The sequence below is a fragment of the Mytilus californianus genome, unplaced genomic scaffold, assembly GCF_021869535.1.
Source record: "Mytilus californianus isolate M0D057914Y unplaced genomic scaffold, xbMytCali1.0.p SCAF_9, whole genome shotgun sequence".
NCBI classification, from domain to species: domain Eukaryota; kingdom Metazoa; phylum Mollusca; class Bivalvia; order Mytilida; family Mytilidae; genus Mytilus; species Mytilus californianus.
In genome coordinates this window covers 70,278,833-70,302,975 of record NW_026262745.1, presented here as the reverse complement: position 1 = coordinate 70,302,975, position 24,143 = coordinate 70,278,833, and the positions used below count along the sequence as shown (strand labels likewise).

General features: G+C 32.4%; 3 long non-coding RNA genes across 3 annotated transcripts in view; 1 reads left to right on the top strand and 2 right to left on the bottom strand.

Moving 5' to 3' along the window:
- The window catches only part of LOC127715199 (uncharacterized), a 507,760-nt gene that overhangs the window by 16,548 nt on the left and 467,069 nt on the right, over window positions 1-24,143 (top strand). The gene's annotated exons all lie outside the window — the stretch shown is intronic.
- The window catches only part of LOC127715201 (uncharacterized), a 44,184-nt gene continuing 32,960 nt past the window's right edge, over window positions 12,920-24,143 (bottom strand). Inside the window, exon 3 of the long non-coding RNA XR_007988220.1 lies at window positions 12,920-13,690. This is a non-coding gene — a long non-coding RNA (uncharacterized LOC127715201). The remainder of the gene's footprint in view (window positions 13,691-24,143) is intronic.
- LOC127715193 (uncharacterized) lies at window positions 17,428-22,636 on the bottom strand. The gene is made up of 3 exons (XR_007988212.1): window positions 22,410-22,636; window positions 20,704-20,809; window positions 17,428-17,987 (listed from the first exon to the last, which is right to left on the bottom strand). It is a non-coding gene; the product is annotated as an uncharacterized LOC127715193 (long non-coding RNA).

The window sequence follows — 24,143 nt, the reverse complement described above, 5'->3', positions numbered from 1 at the left end:
CCCCCCCCTCCCTTTTAAAAATGGCTGGATCCGCCCCTGAGATGCATGTTTGTATTTCATATATTAAAAAAAGGAATTATACGTAATATTATTTGTTTACACTGTCGGAGGAATACAATATACTAGTAGAATATATGCATTCGTTTGGTTATATATTTAAAAGGATGTATTCTTCTGACTTTTCAGTCTCGTTGAAATCTCGTTTTGGAATTATTTCCAAAACATGTGATACAAGTGGAAAATATCAATGAATTTAAAAAATGTTATAATCAAACTTAACTCTGTGAAAAAATTGTGTATTTACAATAAGCGGTTTTCGAGTAATAAATTTTTCAAATTTTATTACCAATCAAGTCAGTCTTTTTAGCCAAAATTTTGATAAAATGGGTGAGGGGTACAAGAAATGATTTTACCAGAAATATGTACATCCCATATCACTTTTTTCCTTTTCAAATTTCTTAGATATGTATTTTTTCAATCATTTATAACAAAGAAGTTGAAATAATACGCATTTTGTTCTAAAAATAGAGAAAAATCACAAATTTACATAATTGACAACATGGTAAATTTGACACAAAAAAGCATCAAAATATGATAAAACTTTCTTATATTAACACCTACCTATAGGTTTTTTAAGTTAAATTTATTCAGATTGGTCCACTACATCTTTATTGAAAGTATGAAAAAAGTTTAATTGTGGAACTGTGATTTTTTTTCACGATAATAGACCAAAAATGGGTAAAAATTGAACAAAAATGAGAAAATCATCAAAATTGGGTACTTTCAAAAGGCCGTAGCAAAACAAATAAGTGCACCACCATATGATTTTTTCTTCATCAATTATTTTTTAAAGTCATATAAACCAAAAAAATCAGGTAAAGAAAAAAAGTTTAATTCTAGAAATTTTTGGCTCCTCAGAGGTGTACATCCTTAAATCAAATATAGTAAAGTAAGATATTTTTTTAGTTTGTGATAACATTTTGTGAGGAAATTCAATTTTTGTTATAGCACGGTTCTCAAAACACACTCTCTGACAATACCCATGACTTAATCCGATTCATATTTGCTAAAAAATGAAAACAACACGTTATAAATTTCGTGCGTCTGAAGCGCTTTTCTGGATTTAACTTCATCGGGAACGCTCAAAGCCGAATATTTGAAAGCCAAGGATGTATAAGGACCGAAAAACGCTGAAGAGCTAAAACCAAAAAGGATCTAAAAGAAAATCCAAATCCATCTAAGGCCAACTTTGCCTGAGGGAGTTGAACCTTAGTTTCTTTATAATTTCAAAATTTATAAACGTTCTAACTACTGAGCTGACACATCAAACGAATGGAAAACAACTGTCATATTCCTGACCTGGTACAGGCATTTCCTTGTGTAGAAAATGGGGGATTAAACCTGGTTTTATAGCTAGCTGAACCTCTCACTTGTATGACAGTCATATAGAATTCTATAATATTGACGACAATGCGTGATCCAAACAGACATTATAGAAAAAAAATGTCAAAAATTTGGGACTTGCACTTTAGCAAAGAGAATGTGCCATAAAGGTCAATAAGTGTACATTTGTTTTATATGGACGGGTCATTTTTGTTCAATCTTAGGCAATCTGAGATGTTGAAGATATCATTACGCCAACTTTATAAAATAAGAAGATGGTTTATGCTTGCAATGAGACAACTATGTTTCCGCCAGTGACCAAATGACGCAGATATAAGCAAGTAAAGGTCCAGAACGGCATTCAACAATGAGCCAAACCTATACTATATTTTGAGCTATGAATGGGGTCGACGTGACAAAATGTAAAATATTTTTACTTGTTGATTTTTTTCCCGTCTGTTTCAGTCATAAAACGCGTACATAACAGTTACTGTTAACCTTATCATGCGGGCCGGAGTCGTACTATTATGGCCTCTACCAACTTCTTTTGGCTCCAATGGATCTCCATACCTTTAGAAGTCAACTGTATGCCATGTATATCGAAATTTATGCATGCTCCCTCAATCTTAGACTAATTGTTGTCATGTTTCTCATATTTAGTGTGCAGTATGAGCCCAAATACGAACCTCGTAAATTGTAATCGGATAAAACTCCTTTCTTTAAGAAAAGGTGGGCTTTGGTGGAAATAACCTTCTTAAGACTACTAAAGTAAAGGCCTACGTTGAATGCACTTACGATTTGCGTCTGTACTGTTGTAGGCCTGTGATTACACAGGATTCTCTTTTGGTAGATTTAGATGTCTGTTGATGATCAGTAACCGGAAAGAGAGAGAGAGAGCTGATCCCATTTTCCTATTGTGGTCTGGCTAAGAACTGAAAGCCAATTAACCCCCCCCCCCCCCCTCTTTTTTATCTTTTGGAAACCCCACCAATTTCATTGTTATTGACCAAAAAGATTACATTTCCGTATACTCCTGACTTCAGTGGACCCCTAAATGTGTAGTTAGCCAGCCCCCTCTGACAGCGATCCCACTTCCCACCTATAAACTCAATGTAATGCCCCCTATCGACAACAAATTGATATTTTTATATTTTTATTCCCATTATCCCTGGTGGGGTTTTAACATTATAAAACTTATAATTTCTATACAATTAACGTTTTTACATTTGTTATATCTAAACTTTGATGTATACCTTTTTATGTGCCTCTAAATCAGATACAGGGTTCGGGCATTGCTGTTGGTTGCTTCCAACAATGCCCTGACGTTGGCCCCTGTCCTAAATATGAGTAGCCCCATTGCTACATAAGCAAAATATTGGGGGTGCCATTAACTAGAATTGGGCACCCATGGAGGCATCAAATACGGGGCATCACTTTCAAGCAATATTGCCGAGAGTGGGAGGGACGACACCATTTGCCCCTGTTCCTGTTCGAATCTATTTACTTCGGCCGTAAAGCCGAAGTAAGCCCTTGGGAATTATGCCCTCCATCTCTTAGCCTCCTGAACACCCCAGTCAAAACAGTGGAGGTGAATCCTCTGCTGGCTGTTCTCCACCCGCTCCCTTACTAACATCATGAACTTAAGATAGGCCTCCACGCTATGGCGGTCCTCAGGTGCCCTCGGATATGTAATATAACGGGAACCTCTGGTATTCCTCTGCACAAGTTCAGGACCCATCTTAAAGTACATATCTTCTTTTGGAGAGGAGGGTATCGCTGGCTCAGGTCTACCCCTACCTCCCCAATAGCCCTCACCACTAGCGATCCAACAAACTGCTCCATGTGTCCAAAGGTGCTATCGTCCAACTACTCAACAACCCATCTCCTTCCTCCTTGTGTTGCCTCTTGACTGGGAGGGCCTCTGCCCTTGAACCCCATCTCCTTCCTTCTTGTGTTGCCTATCGACTACGGAGGCCCTCCGCTCTTGAACCCTTCTGAGGGCTCTTTCCAGTCAAGCTGCCTCCTCCCAAATGTGTGTACATCAGGGGCGGATCCAGGATTTTGGAAAGGGGGGGCGTAGTATTAAAGTTCGCCGAGCGGAGCGAGGCGAAAATATTTTTGGACATTTTTTTGGCTAAAAAACATAAAATAAGTGTAAAATGCATTTTAAAGTTAAAGTGTAGGGGTTGGACATTTTTGGTGCCGTATTCTCTCCATTAATTGTCTATTATAAAATGATTGGATGGATCCAAAGCTATGTACTAATTAATATATTTGATGTGGGATTTGTCAGTAAAAAATGGACATGGAAAATTCTCGTTTGTTGTATGGTTAGTTAGCATAACCTCACAGATTTCTTGTTGTAAACAAGATATACGGCTATTCAATGAAATTTACAATACGACCGACACGAAGAAAGACAAACAAGCAATTTTTATCCAAATGTTTGGTTGAAATGTTTCAACCAACAAAGGAAGTGAGGGGTTCCAAATCAACCAAAGGCTACGAATGAGTCGGAAATGACAATGAAGTTGTGAATGACGGTCGACACATGGAGACATATAGGCCACACCCAGCAGGCAGGTTGCTGTCGGGCCTTGAAAAAAGTATTCAGTATATCAGTTCGGCGAAACAGACATTCCGGTCAGATATGGGATTCACATGCAACCCCCCAAAAAATAATTACGCCCGTTTTTTATTCATCATGTTCATTTAATGCTAAATAATTTTGTTGAAAATACTTTTTTCTAATAGCAAAAAAGTGGACAAGATTATTGTTTTCAATCCATATACGGCCAGAATTTTTGTTTAAGGCAAAAATCAGGGTCAGAATTTTTTCTTTAAAATATCTCAGACTGCCCCCTCAAATCAAATGGTCCGTACCTTAGACTTTAAATCTATATCTAGAGCTTACTGACTGGGGATCACTATTCAGCAATTTTATTAATGGGCTGGGGCGTGCTCAATACTTTGTCGCTTTGAAGGCGTCATGCTTGTCATCCTCAGCCTAAGCAATGTGTCACTGTAATTTGAATTTCAAAATGACTGAGTGACGTTTTTTTTCGACGTACTGGTCAACTCCACCGTAGCGAATCACATGACTTTGACATAATCAATAATATATTACAGTAAATACGAGCGAAAAATATCTTTATAAGTAAAGAATTGTCGCATAAAAATTAAATACACGGGAAATGGCAAAGTTCGCGAAGTCTAGTCTGATTAATCATTTTACAAAAAAAAAAAAAAAGTGCAAGCAAAGGGGGGGCGTACGCCCTCTACGCCCCCCTCTGGATCCGCCACTGTACATCTTTACAGGTCATGCGTGTTCATCCTATGAACAAGCTATTGTTTGAGGAGAAACGTTGAAATGCACTTTACACAAGTCTACGCAAGATAAATCACATCTTTTCTGTGAAGAGTAACATTTCGAACATTGCGTATCAATAACACAAATTAATGGACTTTTATGAAATTAATTTCAACATTTGAGGAAAACTCGCAACCAGTGAAATATAGACAATGGAATCCATTGTAATCTACGTGATTACACTAACAACATTTTCGCCATGCATTATTTAACGTTCAAGTATGACAATGTACGATTCAGTGGCTCTTTTCACAAAACATCTTAAGAGTAAAAATACTCGTAAGTCATACACATTTCAGTATAACTTACTAACAATTTTAATCGTAAGATTTTTTTGTGAAAAGAGTCGCTGTAGTTTTAAAAATGTATTTGAGTCATTAAATAACTCGATATCCTTTGTTTTTCTATTAAGTCCAAATACCTTGGATTTTGGGAATATTTGAAAAAAAATTAAAATCCTGTTTCCTTGTGAACTAGTACGCTAAAAAATCGACTCAGCATGTCGGTCTTGTACAAGGCAGGATTAATATTAATATCGTAACATGCTTAAAATATCTTTATAAGTAAAGAATTGTCGCATAAAAATTAAATACACGGGAAATGGCAAAGTTCGCGAAGTCTAGTCTGATTAATCATTTTACAAAAAAAAAAAAAAAGTGCAAGCAAAGGGGGGGCGTACGCCCTCTACGCCCCCCTCTGGATCCGCCACTGTACATCTTTACAGGTCATGCGTGTTCATCCTATGAACAAGCTATTGTTTGAGGAGAAACGTTGAAATGCACTTTACACAAGTCTACGCAAGATAAATCACATCTTTTCTGTGAAGAGTAACATTTCGAACATTGCGTATCAATAACACAAATTAATGGACTTTTATGAAATTAATTTCAACATTTGAGGAAAACTCGCAACCAGTGAAATATAGACAATGGAATCCATTGTAATCTACGTGATTACACTAACAACATTTTCGCCATGCATTATTTAACGTTCAAGTATGACAATGTACGATTCAGTGGCTCTTTTCACAAAACATCTTAAGAGTAAAAATACTCGTAAGTCATACACATTTCAGTATAACTTACTAACAATTTTAATCGTAAGATTTTTTTGTGAAAAGAGTCGCTGTAGTTTTAAAAATGTATTTGAGTCATTAAATAACTCGATATGGACGTTGCTCCCCTCTACTCTGCCATATGCATGAATATAGTTCCATATACTTTAGATTTGACAAACAGTGATGTTGAAGTACAAAATGTTGCGCTGTTAGTAAGACACAAATGATGCCCCCGCCTGACGACAAAAAATTATAAATTTAACACTATGTATGATGATCTATCTTTTATTTATATTCCGAGTACACAAAAACATGACTAAATCCAAATACCTGGCATTTTGAGAATATTTTTATAAAATTAAAATCCTGTGGAAATGCACACTTTCATTATATGTACAAACAACCTATACGAAATTGAAGCTGTAGCTCAAAAACTGTAGGAGATAGCCGGACCGCCATGATCTCTTTATGCACCAAAAATGAGTAATTTGAGATGAAGAAAAGCAATAAAAGCGCTGTTCCTTTGCTTTCTGTGTGTGTGTTTTTTGTTTGTTTTTTGTTTAGTTTGTTTTTTTTTTTGCTGTGCATGTACTGCTTTTGTGTCATGGATGGATATCCCAAATCCTTTGTTTTTCTATTAAGTCCAAATACCTTGGATTTTGGGAATATTTGAAAAAAAATTAAAATCCTGTTTCCTTGTGAACTAGTACGCTAAAAAATCGACTCAGCATGTCGGTCTTGTACAAGGCAGGATTAATATTAATATCGTAACATGCTTTCGACCCGAATATGCATATAATTCGCCGCTGAATCCTCCTCCTCCTCCTTCTCATCATCATCATCATCTAATTTGCCAATCTGTGTTACCATGAATTATCATCGATGTGGTCATATTTATATATAAAATCAACTGTTTCGAAATTGCACTAAAATGGCGTATAATACATTCATCCCTTGATTTTAATAGTTTGAATAACTAAGAATTTTCTATGTAGACGAAACACAATTCTTGTCTCTTTGATGGGTTACTTCCTTTGATATTCAATAATACTTTTTTCTTTGTATCGGAAATTTTGAAATAATAAAAGAGTAACGAGACGTGTTTATATCTGACCAAAGGATTAAACGAATCACTTATTTGATAATGTTTAAAGTTATTATAATACTGCAATTTTTGAGGAGATATGATTTATTGATTGTTGTTTTCTGAATGTAAAATGGCAAATATTTCATGCAGATTTACGACCGATAAAAATATATATAAACAAAACCATGACGAGAGACACACGACAAAAAAGCAATCAGCAAAATATAAAATATAAAAACATTTTCCATAGATTTTTGATTCATAGTAGGCAACCCTCTTTGTTGGTTGGTTGTAGCATATTAATCTCACCGACTTAAATTTTAAAAAGAGACCACCAAAAAAGACCAATTAAACAGCTTCTCCTATTCTAGTAGTATTATGCATCCTATTCCGCTTAAATATCAGATATTTATTTGAAATAACCCAAGATATATGAGGTGGTTTATAGAATAGAAATATTTCCCCCGACCCCCCCCCCCCCCCCCCCCCCCCCCCCAAAAAAAAAGGCAATCAAATAAGGAATAGAAAATAATGGGGTGGTAAAATGTATTTTTAAAAATAATTGTATAAAAATTAAGGATAACATGGATAAGGTAAAAAAAAAATACTGTTTTCAGAAACAAACGATTTACAGAATAATGAAACTTTGCGTTTTCTGCATATCAAACTTATTATTGATAACTGACAATAGAATAGTAGATTATTTGGAATAAAATGTTGAACTGGTCGTAATCGGAACTGGTAATTGAAATTAGCGATGAAAATTCTATACATTCATAATATCGGTGTTTTTCTTCAAAATCACGATCTTGCACGAGTTAACGTATCATTTCGTCTACTATCCTATTGCAGACAAAGTTAACCTTACATCCTGCATTGTGTCACAATGATTACATTTTACACCACTGATAAAACAGTTCGTGACAGAGGTCAGACCAGGATAACCATTGACAACAAAAAGCTCTGCAATAGTGTTTTGAATTTATCTTCATCATTTACGCCCAGCGCCGAATATTTTAAAGCCAATGATGTAAAAGAACAGAAAGAGTTGATGAGCTATCTGACCAAAAGGACATAAAAAAAAAAAAAAAAAATCAGTCGAAGATTAACTTTGCCCGATAAAGCTGAAACCTTTGTTTCTTTATAATTTCAAAATTTATAAATGGACAATTGAAGGGAATTGAAAGGAATTGCAGAATCAGAACGCTGTCATAATTCCTACGTCTTCAGTTTCATGTTTGTAAGATCCATAACTCAATAACTTTATAATTCAAACAACAATTTATTGGTTAGGGCTGGAAGATTGATGCTTGAGGACGGATGACATTGTCTTAGATTTTTTGGGGGTATAATATTTTTTTTTAGTACCAATAAATATTAAATATTTAAGAATTGAATGCTTCTTTTTTTTAAATTTATTGGGGTGTAAAAGCGTTGACCGAAGTACATTTTGTATAAAGCGCGTAAGCGCTTCGTTTTAAAGATGTGCGTACGGTCAACACTTTTACACCCCTATAAAAACTACTAAAAGAAGCAATCAATACTTATAATTACATTTTTTTGCTTGGATCATCAAAACACGATTTCTATCAAGTTTTTCTTTTATTTACCTGTGCACTTTATTGTGGAAGCTCGTGTCATCATGAATGTTACATTTCATTTTGAAATGAAGGTTAATATCAGAATGACGCGAGATTGCTGTTAGCCAATCAAAATAACGTATTATAATGAAACATACATACATGTAATGTAATTATATTTGAATATTCTCCAAAACAATTGATTGATAGGAAATGTTTTTATATTTTGTTGGACATTTGGGTAATAAAGAATCACAAACCAAATATACTATGATCAAATATACCTCATGTGATTAACCTCTGTTTATTATCCCAGATATCCAAATTATTACGAAGAAATTAAAATAGTTTTTTTTTCTCCCCCTTTGATTTTAATCAGATATTATGGTATCATTTGTGCAGTTCAGTGACAGATTCCAAAAAAGGGGTGTACGGGGTAAGAATGTCGTCATACGTATGTCGTTGATACGAACAAGAAGATCTGTCGTGTCAAAATTGTGATACAACAGGAAAGTTAATTTCATATGCAGGAACTGAACACAAGAATTTTACAGAATAAGCATATTTCTTACTGAATAGAGAAAAATGGCCAAAAGAATTACAAAATACAGAAATTTAGACCCCCTCCCCTAATCCAGACCGTCATATATCACTGTGACGGATAGCTTTGTTTGATCTATTTAACTGTATTTATTTTCGAAAAGAATATTTGTACATGGTGTTTTTATACGAATGTAACGGACAATATATACCACGCCCTCTCAGCCGACGTAATTTCATTTTAATGAAAGAAAGTAATTAAAAGCTTCTCTCCCTGTGCAACATGATATAAAACTCATTAGGCAGAGCAAATTGTATGGCTACTTGCATAATTGTTACATCGTATTTAATTCGGTATCAAACTTATATTAATAATAAAAGTTTCATATCTTGAATATTGAAAACGGGTTAAAATTATTTACTTGCATATATTAATATTGATATAAATCCGGTTCGGTTTTTTTTTTTCTAGATCTGAGATAAAAGCAACTCTGTTACACGTAAACAATTGATTAATAAGAATTGTTACATGGTGTCTTCTTATGTCGCCTGAATTACAATGTATGTTATTGGTCTGTAATTTATATATTCGCCATCCGTGATAATTATCTAATATGTTTATTTGGCATGCCATACTCGATAAAAATGCGGACGTGATAGAAAGCACTCTTTACCAAAACGTCAACGGAGATTACATTCCACGGAGGTTACATTTCGATGATTTCATCATTTATAAAGCATAATATGTGTATCTGAAGATAGAAGTTGTACTAAAATTTAATGTTGACACCGATATCGATCTGTTGGATGTAGAATTTATTTTCAAAATTGGTGTTTGTTTAGAATAGACCATTCCACGGAGATTACATGCTTAACAAATCTCTGCAGTTTTCAACTTTTTTTAGTTTTTCAGACTGATATGATTTGGAATAAATGTCCATTGTTATAAACAAAATTATTTATGGTAACCTTATAATCAAATTTAATTCATATCACACTCTATGTTGTGCTGAATACTTTGTCCTGCTTGATCTTTTATCCGTTAACGGAAATTACAGGTTTACGAAGAAAACATTTCGACGGCCGGTACGATCACTATCGTGGTGCAATATGTACTAAACTTGATAAAAATTTAAAATATAGATAAAAAAGAAATATAAAAATCTCAGAAATAAGTATAACAAGCTACGGGTATATAATTCGAAATCGTTAGTTTTGCTTTATTACGGTGGGACAAATTAACGTCATAAAATGGGCGCTTTAACGGAGAACCAGTGTAGAACGAACGGACGGATGAACAGGGGTAAATTGATATAACCATCGACATTTTGTAGGACGGAAAACATTCCATTCCTTTTGGCCACATATCTTAAACATTTATCCGATAATCTTTCCAATTTTTGACGTTTTACCTATAATGTCTGTTTGTTTTGCTCACACATTGTTGTATATGTAATGGAATTCTATGCGACTGTCATACAAGTGAGAGGTTTAGCTACATTGTAGCTATAAAACCAGGTTTAATCCACCATTTTCTACGTAAGGAAATGCCTGTACCAAGTCAGGAATATGACAGTTGTTTTCCATTTGTTAGTTGTGGTTGAGCTTTTGATTTTGCCATTTAATAAAGGACTTTACATTTTGAACTTCCCTTTGAGTTCGGTATTTTTGTTATTTTACTTTTTTTTACCAAACACTTTTATTATCGCTCACAAAAGGCTTTCCCATGACTAAAAGAGATTTTAAAAAACTGGTTAATCTTAAATGTATTATAGAATGACAACAGATATAAAAATATACAATGTAAACTCCACTAACATTCAAGTTTTTGATTTTCAAGGTTTATTAACAATGATTGCTTCAACATTTTTTTCCGCAAAATAAACAATCCTTTTTTTTTTCTTTAGTTTGAAAAATAAATGTCTTATCTGAGCTTGCCAGATTTTTCGACTTATTCAATATAATTTTAAACCATTTATTCACATTAAGGCTTCAAATGATACCATGACATTTCACATTTACTATAAGATATGTTTCTACTACATATTTTAACAGACAAATGTATTCCTTATGAGAACATGAGCAAAAACACATAATGATATATGCCTACTATAGTTTTTGGACCGTTTTTAGGGTACCTAAAAACTCGTCATATTCAAAATATCCTAAATATTAAAAGCATCAGTGATTTATGAACACCTAACCTTTCAGTGTTGTAACTACAAGCAAATGAAACGAGAGGGAAATGGTGGGATTACCAAGGCCTACCTTTTAATATTGAAAATAATTGGCGTTAAATGGCACCGGGTTCGCGACATATGTTTTCATGACTATCATAATGGTTTGTTTTGTCTGTTAGAGTAAATTTGTTATTGCAACTCTGACGCTCTCTTATTGAAGATTATATGCGTGTTTTTAGTTTAATGGAATACTATACATATTATGGCATACGCCATGTTCATTTCAGGTAAACGAAGGGTCAATGTTAGCCTTTCAATTCCGTAAAATTTAACTTCAGTAATAAAAGTTAACAAAATTTGAAAACAAATATCTGACAAATCCAAAATCAAAAAGTTTTAAGGTATTAAATCACTTAAGATATTATGTTCTAATTTGTAAATTCAAACGAACATAAATTATTCACAAAAAAAACTGAACACCTGTGTATGGGATCAACTCGCCTGAGAGTTTACGGCAAAGCTTTGATTTTATTAAAGACAATTGCAAAATAAAAGTCATCAGTTCTGTCTGCCTAGGCCGCTGCAGGTAACAAACACAAAAGTAATTTACAAGAAAAAGTTGTTTTTTCATTATGTTCCCAAATACAAATTATGAATCGAATTCAAGATTCATTTTATACATATATTCTTAATCATATAAATAGATAATAACATAAAAATTACATTTTGTCGGGTGGGAGGATTTTTAACTTTGCTGCACCAAAAGTGAACATCAAATGATAATATCGTAAATTCACACAACCGGCACGAAATAATTGAATTGACTTGTTCAAATACCATGGTCAGTTATAACTCAAACAAAGAAAAACATTTCTATTATATACGTTCTATACGTGTATTAATTATAAACATATACACGTTGTAATGTTTACATACCGGTGTACATAAAATATATTAATGTTCTTATTCATAAATTCAAACGAACATAAATTATTTTCAAATTAAACTAAACAACTTTGTACGTGTTTGATCTGATCTGTTAATTGGAATAACGATAATCCGTTTATGGTAGACTTATGTATCTATGCGTACAGGAAGGCCAATATCATCGAAACAAATCCAATCACAACAAACAAAATAAATGTTCTCGGATAAGAGTTTGAACAATGTTTAAGTAATTATTTTTCGATGCAATGTGTAAGGGACTAAAATCTTGGTTAGTGCTCAAATTAACATTCGCATGATTTCGAATTAAAATGTCTACTACTTCGATATTAGAGTTTCTAGCCGCTATGTACAAGGCAGTTGACCCATCATCCATCTGCAGATTAATATCGATGCCATTAGTGAAAAGAATAGATATCACAGGCAGATGACCGTTTTCAGCTGCGATGTGAAGTGGACTGACACCTGTACTACTGAATAAATTTATGTCACCACCGTGCTGAATAAGTCGGCTGACGGTTTCATCTTTCCCGTGACATGATGCATAATAAAAAGCACTGCATCCTAAACTTGATCGGAGGTTTATATCACTACCGTTTTCCAGAAGAGAATTTATCGTTTTCAAATGACCCCTTTCGGAAGCTGTATGAAGAGCAGTATTTCCATCTACACATCGCCAATTGACGTCTGCCTTATTTTTCAAAAGAAAGTCGACTATTGCTGTATGACCTCTTTAAGAAGCTATATATAAAGGCGATAAACAGTTTATTCCTGAAATAAGGTTAATAGTTGCTCCATGTTCAAGCAAAATTTCAACATTGCTTATATGGCCATTCATACAAGATACATAAAGAGGAGTACAGGTAGACACTACATTTGGGTCTGCTCCATTTTCTAGAAGCAATTTCGCAACAGCAATTTTGCCATTTTCTGATGCAACGTGCAGAGCAGTGTGTCCTTCAGAGGTACGTTCATTTACATCAGCACCAAATTGTAAAAGCAACTTTACTGTTTCAAGATGACCGTTTGTTGAGGTTAAATAATGTGGTGATGTCTTCTTGTCATCGTTTGAACTTTCATTCGGTGCAGCTCAGTTTCCAAGTAACAATTTTACAATATCACTGTGACCAAATTCTGAAGCTGCCTGAAGAGCGATAAATCCTTTTTGAGTTTTTTTTTACTTTGGCTCGACTTTGCTATTTCAAAATGACCACCACGTGAAGCTGAATATAAAGGACTAAGACCATTACTGTCACAAATATTGGCGTCAGATGAGTACTTCAAAAATTTAGAGACAATGTCAATATGTTCCTTGTTACTAGCAAACCCAAGCGGACTTATTTTGCTTTCATTATTCGACTTAATATTTGGTTTAGCACCGTGTTCTAGTAAGATTTGAACGACATCCCCATGATTAAATTCAGAGGTTGCGTGCGTAGTGCACTGATTTGAATTTGCACCATTCTGTAGAAGTGATGCTATTTTACTAATGCTACCATTACTTGATTCAGTAAAGAGATTTGTATTCATGTTTGAAGGGGTAGTTACCTGGAAATGAAAACATTTTATAATTGATTTAAGTACCTAAATTATGCATTTGCTTTCTGAAATGAACCATTATATGTAAAAACTTTCCGGATCAATGTATAAACTAATATTCGTCCAGACTTTCTATGTGCATCTTTTGCATAAAAATAGCTAATAAAAGCTGGTAAAAAATATTTAATAAGATAAACGTTCTGTATGCATTGCATTGTTAGCCTATGTTCTTTGTTCAGTTCGATAGTTTGATAGTCACAAATAACCATGGACATTTTCGTTCGAAGTAATCAAAATCCCGTTCCCACGATTTTTTTTTCTGACATTATCATATGCGACTTCTTAATGGATTGTGGCTGTCATGAGCAAAGCAGCTAATGCCCCGGTGTAAAGAACAAATTGCTTACCAATTAGAGCATCTGATTTTATCCTCCTATTTCACTGTGTTCTTGTTACTCAATCGCAGTTTTATATGTAGTGTTTTTGTTTGCTTTTCTTTCACCTATATTATTTTTATTCTAGTTATCATCTTACTATTTTTACTAATTTGCTTACGCAAAATGTGCCATATTGAAAAATCTATCAATACCAAAAGCTATTTATTTTGGATAACCAGTTGTCCCAGACTAATGTTGAGAATGCCTTCTCAGACTGCAAAATTTGGGGATGAAATTTGGCGGGATTTCATAAATTTTGGGAAGCGTTAGTATCTTCTTTAAATAAGATATTCTTCAAATCCAAATTTTCCTGTAGAATATTTCGATTGATTTAAGTAACGCCAGGAATTCCTTAAAATATGAGGAGACCAAAATAGTTGTCAGTATATAAGAGGTCCCAATGAAACCGGTGTGTTACTTTCAAGAACAATATACGAAACCTTCTTATAAGTTGCATGGGTTTCACTTCACATGGAAATTGGACTTTAAATCTATCTATATAACATCTACCATGCGTACAGACAACTTCAATAAAGAGAATAAGAATAATTGAAGGCATCAGGAAACAAAATATGAAGATATGATAGATAAATAAATGCATCTAGATTATGAAGCAAACTGAGTGATTATAGTTATATTGCGATTGGTTTGTGCATTTTTCATTAGACATCCGGTTTGCAGAAACTGGAATCAACAATAGGATTAAGGAAAAATGATATACACTCCCAAGTAATAAATAAATCCAACCTTGCTTTCAATTAACTTGTGCAAGAATCTACACATAATTACATATTTTCAATAAAGTCATCATTACCTTAATCGATTCACAGTAAATTATTTCAAATCAAAAGCAAAAAAAAAAATCAACAACAATTTTTTGATGACCAGTCAGCGGACTCGGTTTCACGTATTGCTTTTCTTTTCTTAAAGAAATCAACTTGTTTGTCCAATCACAGTGTTCGTATATATATATATATATATATATATATATATATATATATATATAAAACGTCTGAATAATAGTCAACGATTTTTCCCACGAGGGCGCTGGATCGTTACGAGTAACGATACACGTACACAATAAATAAATTATATAAACGCCTAAAAAGTGTACACAACAACACCAATAACAAAAAAAGGAACTATAAATGTAATTATTTATAAATATTTCGGATAACAGATATCCTTCATCAGTAAATATGATTGTGATGTTGAATGAATCATATATCAGTCTACTTAGATTAAACTATACCAATCTTGAAATTTATACAATAAAAATGTCAAACCGAACATCAGGTAAGACGCTTGCACAATTCTAAATATAACACCGTCTGGTTCAACTTGTCAATTTTCTGATTTGTCAAAATTCAAGGGTTGAACTGAGTAGATATATTATTCATTATAGAATACCATTTAACATTCAACATTGTATGCAATGCGCATTTTATTTAAAATGGATGAAAACGTTAACACAGAATATATTCATATTAATGACCCCATTAATATGATCCACTTACAAAAAATAAAATAGCATTGTACGGTGATAATTTTTTGAGTGACTGAATTCAGTCACCTGATTGCATCTTTATATCACATAATTCAATAAGTACAATAGAAAGTAACATTACCATTTTATTCGTAAAATATCTATCAAATACATTTGTACTTGTTGCTTCTTAACTAAAACCTATTACTGTTAATTCAGATGAAACAGAATTCGGATTATAGATTAATACAAGCAACATATAACAGGATAACAGCTAAATGAAATTAACTCTTTATCCTGTTCATTATTTTCACAAAATGTTGACTGAATTCAGTCACACAGCATTTGATAGAAGCTACAAGAAATTGTACTAAATTAGAGTGTTTTCTAAGACTTCAATTACACCAAGTGTGATTACATAGTATACACATCTATAATACAGATGACTGAATTCAGTCAATACAAATTCAGGAAATATTTGTTGAAAAGACCAATTCTGCAGCAGTAAAAAAAAATATAATGACTGAATTCAGTCACAAAATTAGGTTTACACATTTATATTCTCTAGAGCATCAACTCATAGCAATGTGTATTGCTGTTTAGTTCAGTCAGAAGGGGAATAATTTAGGGATGTCACTCTAGTAACCATTTATAAAAAGACACTGGAAATTATTTCCATGGCGATTATCCCTCCCCCAATCACTGTCTATTGATTTCGAAAATGCATAGTTAGTTTACAGGTTTATGTTTGTGATTTGGTCAGTTTAAGGCTGAACATTAACGGTTATTACATTAGATGTGCAGTTGTACTAGATTTTGCACATCTCATCTCCATAATGATTATTTTCCCTCCCCCAGTCATGATTCGTTGACTTTGAAACTTTTACATAGGGTCAATTTCTATACTTTAATATATCAGAATACTGATGAAAAATTGGTAAGTAGTCATTTAAGTATTGTAATTTAAATTTCAACATTTGCATAATATATATCTATCAAAATTGCACACAGGTGATTCATATCTCTGTATATATTGATTGGTTACTAATACTTGCCATCAAAATTAAGTGAATTTTTGAAAGCTGTTGTTTTAAAATGATACTGTACTAAATAAATGCTTATTTTTATGGTGTGCTGTTACACACACTATCCCAGCTAGGAGAGGGTTGAGCGATCACAAACATGTTTCACCCTGCCACCTCCGTTATGTGACTATCCCAAGTCAGGAGCCCGTTGTTCAGTGGTTGTTGTTGGTTCATGTCTGTCATATTGTTTTTCGTAAATTGTAATAAATTAGGCCGTTATTCTTCTCAATTGAATTGGTGTTTAATGTCGTGGTCTTTTATAGATGACCATACAGTATGGATTTTTCTCATGTCGTTGAAGGTCGTATGCCTACGGTTACATCATTTGAACTTTCGTGGAAAGCTGTCTCAATGGTAATCAAATCAAATAGTTCCAAACTTTCCAAATTTTTTTTTAATTATTTATAATTTTATGAAAATGAATAAAAGCAACCTTTGGGATGAACTTTACCTTAACATATTAATTTTTAATTAAAAGGGTTTTTCATTGTTTAAGAAAAAAAAATCAAGCACAATTAACTGTTAAGTTTCATTGGTAAGAACACAATTTGCAATTTCACCAAAATACAAAAAACACAAAATACAATGAAAGCCAGAATATACCATATGAAATGTGACAATGTTTTAAATGTAGTGTGTAACAACTAGAAGCATCAAGAAGTCTGACTTTCTCACTTAGAAAGGTTAAAAAAAATTGATAAAAACATTGCGAAAAAATGAAAATAAAATGAAGTGAAATCAATTTCAACATTTTTATTTTAATGTCTGGATAATATTATTTATTCAATGTAAATCCAGTAAAAACAATTGTTGTCACTTCATAAATTTAAAAAAGCTTGATTTTTTTTCAAGCGAAAAGCGGTTAAAAACTGGATCACACTTGAGACTTACATGTTCATCTTTTAATAATGTTTTGTAGATCATCACAGTATTTAAAGTTTAAAAAAAACTGTTTCACAAAAATAGAGATTGTCTAAATTCAACATTGTGATAATATGTATCATTTTGAAATTTCTTCTTTCAACTATCCCATATTAATTTCAATTGTGCTGGCATTTTGTAAAGATTAACATTATCCCACTTAAAAGAGACAAGAATGTGTTCAGTTGTTGTTTGTTCAAGATTTTGGAATCAATGTACCAGTCTGCTACTCCTGTCCAAAATATCCATTAAACCAATCGAATGTGTTGCTGTCACTTTTGTTACTTCTATTCATGGTAAATTCTCCAGACTGTCTGGTCTGATCAATATCCATTGTTCTGCTTGAAGATGCTGTGGGTACTCATAGAAAGTAAAATCTAAAAAAGAAAACAAATTATTCTAATGATCTATTTCCGAAAAAAAAAGATGATTTAGATAGTGAGGATAATACCATTCTTTGTAAATGCATTTCTATTCAGAGTAACGGTACATGTTGCTTCATTTTTTTTTAATTACGTTACTTGTAAAAACACCTTATTTCATAAAAGCATATATTTTTTTTAATTTTAAAGTTTAGTTTAATTACATCAAATACCAGAAACAGTTGATGATTTTAACTATTGCTATATGTTCAACAGTTAGCCGGATTTGTTGAATAGCATCAGACAAAGGACATGGTACAAGATAAGGGACTTATATTTTGGCAGAATATTTTACTTAAATTCTTAATTTTCCTTTTAAATTGAGGAAATGCCAAATTAAAAACTACTATTTTTCGGTCAGTGTCATCACAATCCATCAAAGTTATACACTCTTATGAAGAAAAACCTTAATTTTGAATAAACAATTTTTGACTAATTTCAACAGGGTGTTTACAAAGGTATTGGCAGCATGAATGGACAACCATATGTTTTGTAATAGTGTGAATTTGAACCATATATATAATTTGATAAGTTTTTATTACTCTTAGTATGTGACCAATATTATTCAGATAAAAAGGCCTATAAATGCATGAATACAAGCAATCTGGCTACAATGCATGTATTAAATATTCATTTTTTTAAATTAAAATTTCGAGAAAAAAAATATGTAGTCTTTTCAAATTTGCCTTTTTAAGATATGAATATAAGTCTTTGATTGAATATTGAAAAATTTGACATAAGGACCAAATATAGGACTTCTTGATCCTACTTCTTTCAAGATGTCACATGTGCCATTTCAAAAGACGTTTATTTTTAAATAATATTGACCTAATACATGTAATATTCATACTTGATATCTTAAACATATTGCTGGTATAAACCTTTGATATAAGTTTCATAAAATTCTGGCAAGAATTGAACAAATGAGAGCGCTAACAATGCAATTTTCCATATGATTAATATTTCCAAGGGCAATTTATTGGCACTGATTTTCGAACTCGTCCAAAACATTGCTAATATTTACCTATAGTATAAATTTTCAAAACTCTGGCAAGAATTGTTCACATTAGAGCATTCATTTGGCAATTTTCACCATAATTAATATTTCTAAGGGGCATAACTCTTTAAAAATAAATGAAAGGCACGGCTTTTTAAATTCGTTCAAGAAATTGCTAATTTAAAACTATGAAATAAGTCTCATAAAAATCTGGCATGAATTGTACACGTGACAGCGCTTAGTAGATGGGACGGAAGGACGGACGCCAATATTTCTATGTCCCCCGCAACGCGTTGCACCGGGGGAAAATATAGTCAATGTAAGTGTATATTAATTGTTGGATCACAATAAATTTCTAACTGTACTACTTGAAATGATTTACCACAAACTGGTATATCGATAAGGATCGCTTTACCAGAAGCTCTGGAAAGGTATTTTTAAATCTAATTTAAATGCTGGAAACCCTTGATACATATTTGATGATAAAGTTTAGAAAAACTCAGTTTTTAAGAAGTCTAGGTCCGATGTTAGAATAGGTAACAGAAGAAACTAAACAAAAGGACAATGATACAGCAATTAACAAAGGACTACTAGCAGTTACTGACATGCCTGTTCCAGACCTCAATTATATGAAAATCAAGATTAGGAATTTAGTATCATACCATCATAAAATATACAAGAAGAACATAACATGCATTTCTTTACTTTTTGTGTGTCTATGATTGTTTAAAAAATAAGGAGATGTGGTATGATTGCAAATATGACAACTATTTACCAAAGTTCAAATGAAGTGGATGTAGGCAATTATAGGTAACTGTACGGCCTTCAACAATGAGAAAAACCCATATTGTATGGCTATATAGTACCGTAATAGTCGGCTATTAAAGGACCGACATGAAAATATAAAGCTATTCAATTGACATAACTAACGGCCTAATTTATAACAAAACAATTTACGAAAAACAAATATGACAGCTGTGAACCAACGACAACTACTGAACTACAGGCTTGATTTTTTTTTCAAAATAGTTATATAAAAATTAGAAACCTATTAAAAAGAATATGAAAGTTCTTCACACACACATAAAGATTCTAACATCAACCTCAGTTGGTCTCTGTTGGATACTTGTCTTGCATATCTATATTCAAACTGTATCTTCTGGGCTTTTTTTTAATAGTAAGTTTAAACAGTCAGGGGAATTTTTGAAATAATCACTTATAAATAGCAAAAAATATCAACTTAATTGGGGTCTGAAGCCTTGATAAAAAATAATTTTGTATTTTGTAGTTTTACTAAAATTTTAAACATACAGGTTTATATTATATCTTATTATGAGTAAAATTGAAAAAAAGAAACCTCTTTAAAATGATTCTTTGAAATAAAATAGAATTATTATATATATTTATACAAGTGATTTTCATGTCATTATCCCAGATTCAGTACAAGGTCATCACCTGACATGACCGGTCATCCTTTAAACACAGATGTTGGTTCTGATAATTTTAGCAAACGTGATTAGTCTCTGGATCATTAGTATATATCTAAAGTTACATAACATTCAAATGTTACTGAACCAGTGATTTAAGATATCACTCATTTAAGTAATTCCCCTGATTGTTAACGGTGATAAATTGATGTTATAAAAAGGAAATTTGACAAATTTATAACCTCACCTTTTTCTTTTATTTTCTTTATTTGAGGAGCACTGTTGATAATTCGAATACACTGCACCCAGGCCACTATTAGAACTTTGAGTTTTTCTTTTCTTTGGTGATTCATCTGTTTTAATACAAATTATACACAGTTTTAAACAGTGCTTAAAAATTAGTCAGAACAGTGCATACAAAAATAAGGGTATATAGGTCATTATCAGAGTGAATGAGAGTACCTTATGGTGCATTTTCAATAAGTTTTCCAAAAACGAGTTGACCCTGGGAGATTATAACGTACAACCACGTATAAAAATATAAAGAGCAAAATATCTTAAAATTGAAAAGTGTCAAGTCTTAATTTACTTTCAAGTTGTTTTGAAGTACATGTATACATAACCAATAAGGATAGGCAGTGGAAATAAAGAAACTTTTCAGTATTAATTTACCCACAATAATGCTTATTATATCTGTACACTTATCATATTGACCACTTCTGATTAAAGCACTAGAGGGATATAAGTTTGCACAAAACTGGCACACAAGTGGCAGTAAGCTTTAACAATTAAACTAAATAAAAGTTATGGCTACTGGATCAAGGCAAATAAATAACCTAACAAATATAAATGTTGCCCAATTTCCTTTATAACATCCAGTAGCCATAACTTTCATTTAGTTTAAATTAGATAATGGTTTACTTTTACAAATTGTGACTTGGATGGAGAGTTGTCTCATTGGCACTCATACCAAATCTTCTTATATCTATTGACTGAGGTCTTAAAACTTTGCAAATAGCATTCTCCGCAGACATATGCAATTATATAAAACATTCCAAACTGTTTTAATAACGGTCAGAAAGTAATTAAATTTGGCACTTAATATGCTACTAAGATATCATGCTAAGTAAATGTAAAGTTTCATTAGAAATACCAACATTTTGGTGTCTTATAGGCTTCAGACCACAATTAATTCCCCTTGTTCGTGGAATATAGTTCCCAAGTATTAAATTGGGCGTTTCTTCCGAACTATTCTGACTACTGTTTTGTTTGAGATGTTTACTTTTCAAGTGGTCCTATCAGTATCATATTACTATCCCTAAGAACTAAGTTAGTCATTATTCATGTTGATGGTCAATATAACCAAGGATATATAACTAAAATACTAATATACATCCTTGATAAAATGAATCATGCCAAAGGAATAAAGTTAAAATAAATTTCCCCTTCAAAAAGTGAGTATCGAGTAATTACTCACTTTTTTTACTCGATACTCACTGTTTTACTCGATACTCACTTTTGACAACTCGATATTCACTTTTTTAACTCGACACTTGGTCTCTACTAAAAGTAAATCTCGTCAATAGAACTATGAAAATTTCAATCGAATAATATTTGCCAGTATTGACAACTTGATGAGTATTATGATATGTGTGCAACTTAGAATTCTGCAACATCTCAAAATCCGAAGTGTTCAGATAGATGAATAAAGAAATGTTAAAAAAAAATGGGAATGTTTGGCTACTCAAGACAAAACAATCCCGAATTAACTGTATACCCTCATTTCTTATTCATTAACATACACCATAACATAAAAATATGACAAACATTTTTGTATTCTAAATGAACTTGGGCAAACCTCGGTTTTTCATATTCATATTCAGAAATCATATTTTAAATATCAATGAATTTTTTTCTCTTCATATTTTCTATGGATTAAAAAGTATATCTTACCAGAACTCTCCGGCATAAGTAAGCTTCGGACTCTTCTTCCTTGAAAACGAAATTCCATTCAGCTTATTTTCATTTCTAGGGGACTCCATCTTTCTCTTTCTTTGACCAAAGTACGCAACAGAATGACCTCGTTTACTGGTTGTGATAACAAAACACGCGCCTATATGGATATGACATAATCCCCCACTGGCCACAGCATAATCCTCGATTATTAGTGTATCGCGGAAGTTCTATAACTTTAAAGACGTAAGACATTTAAATGCATATTTTGTCCAAATTTCTACTTGCATTTTTCAGATTATTATATTTGAAAAAAATTTCATGAAAAAAAATCTAATTTATACTCCCAGTTTTCTAAAAGCAGACTAAAACATATTTTGTTTGACTCAAATCAGCTGCAACAGCATCAAAACAAAGAACAAGGAAGGTCATGATGTAACTTCAAAGCAATCCCACCTCAGGATATCACTTACTAATGACTGCTGACCAGACAGAATAAATGATCTTTAACCAATTGATTAGATCAAGCTACTTAAATTAAATAACAGAACTATAGTGTAAAATTTATCATGAAAAATCAGTACAAAATCGAGGAAAATCAGTACTATAATCGGGGGAAAATCACTTTCTGCCGTACTCGGTTATAGGTAGTGTAAGAATAACCATAGAAGTATTCAATATAATACTTCCATGTTATTACTGTGTCTTGGGTCAGTCAGAAGGATATAACACACACTGTTTCATTAAGATTAGCATCCCCATGATAGTACTTATAATCAGATGATAAGAAACATGTTTATTGCCCACTGGATATAACCCTCTTGGTTCTATCATTATTGTCATATGGTGGTCATTATTCTCGAAATATCATATTTGTTGAAAGTATATTATATTTTAATCAAATGTTACCGTAAATTCATATTATCAAATGACTTCTTTTCACTGTTAAACTGCAAAGTTTTATGCAGCGTAATATTCTCAACTTTTTTTGGAGAGATTTAATTTCATCTTCAGACTGAAATGCAGTTTTAAAACTTTACTTGGCAGAAAGTCTATTGAAAATAAATCAAGTCGGACTTGCTTGTTATCGTGGGTGTTCGGTTGAAATTAACAATCGAACATAGTAAGAACTGAAATCGTGACAAAACCGCATAAAACGAATATTCTGTTGAAATAAATCTTCCAGCGAAAATATATTGTCTCATATACAACTTTAATTAATTTCAATTTTTTGACATGTATGTAGATATATTCTTCGTCATAAATTGATTGGATTCAATCTGATGCTGTGATTAGTTCAAATAAGGGGAAAATAAATCCCCACGAGAATGACTAGTTAATATTTCAAGCCATGCTTAAAATTACGGATAAGTTGCTCAAAGTGGGATATTTTTTTATTTTACTTTTATGTGGAAATCGAGAGGTTCTTATATTGTTATTTTTCTCATAGTGCTATTATACATTCCTTTTGCGCAATTTAAGCCACATTAATTCATAAAATCAAATTGTGAGTTATAGAAAATATCGTTCTTATTACGGAAAATAATACGCATGACGTCCCGCAGAAAGTGACGTTTTGATGAAATTCGAACGCTTGACGTCGCGCCAAGCATTCGGAATCCTTAGGTTTTATTCATGCAGTGCTATTAAAAAAAATTACCTACTCACCCCTACCTTTCCTTCCACAATTTTGATTACATATAATTTAGATTGTCATATTTGAAAATCTTTTAA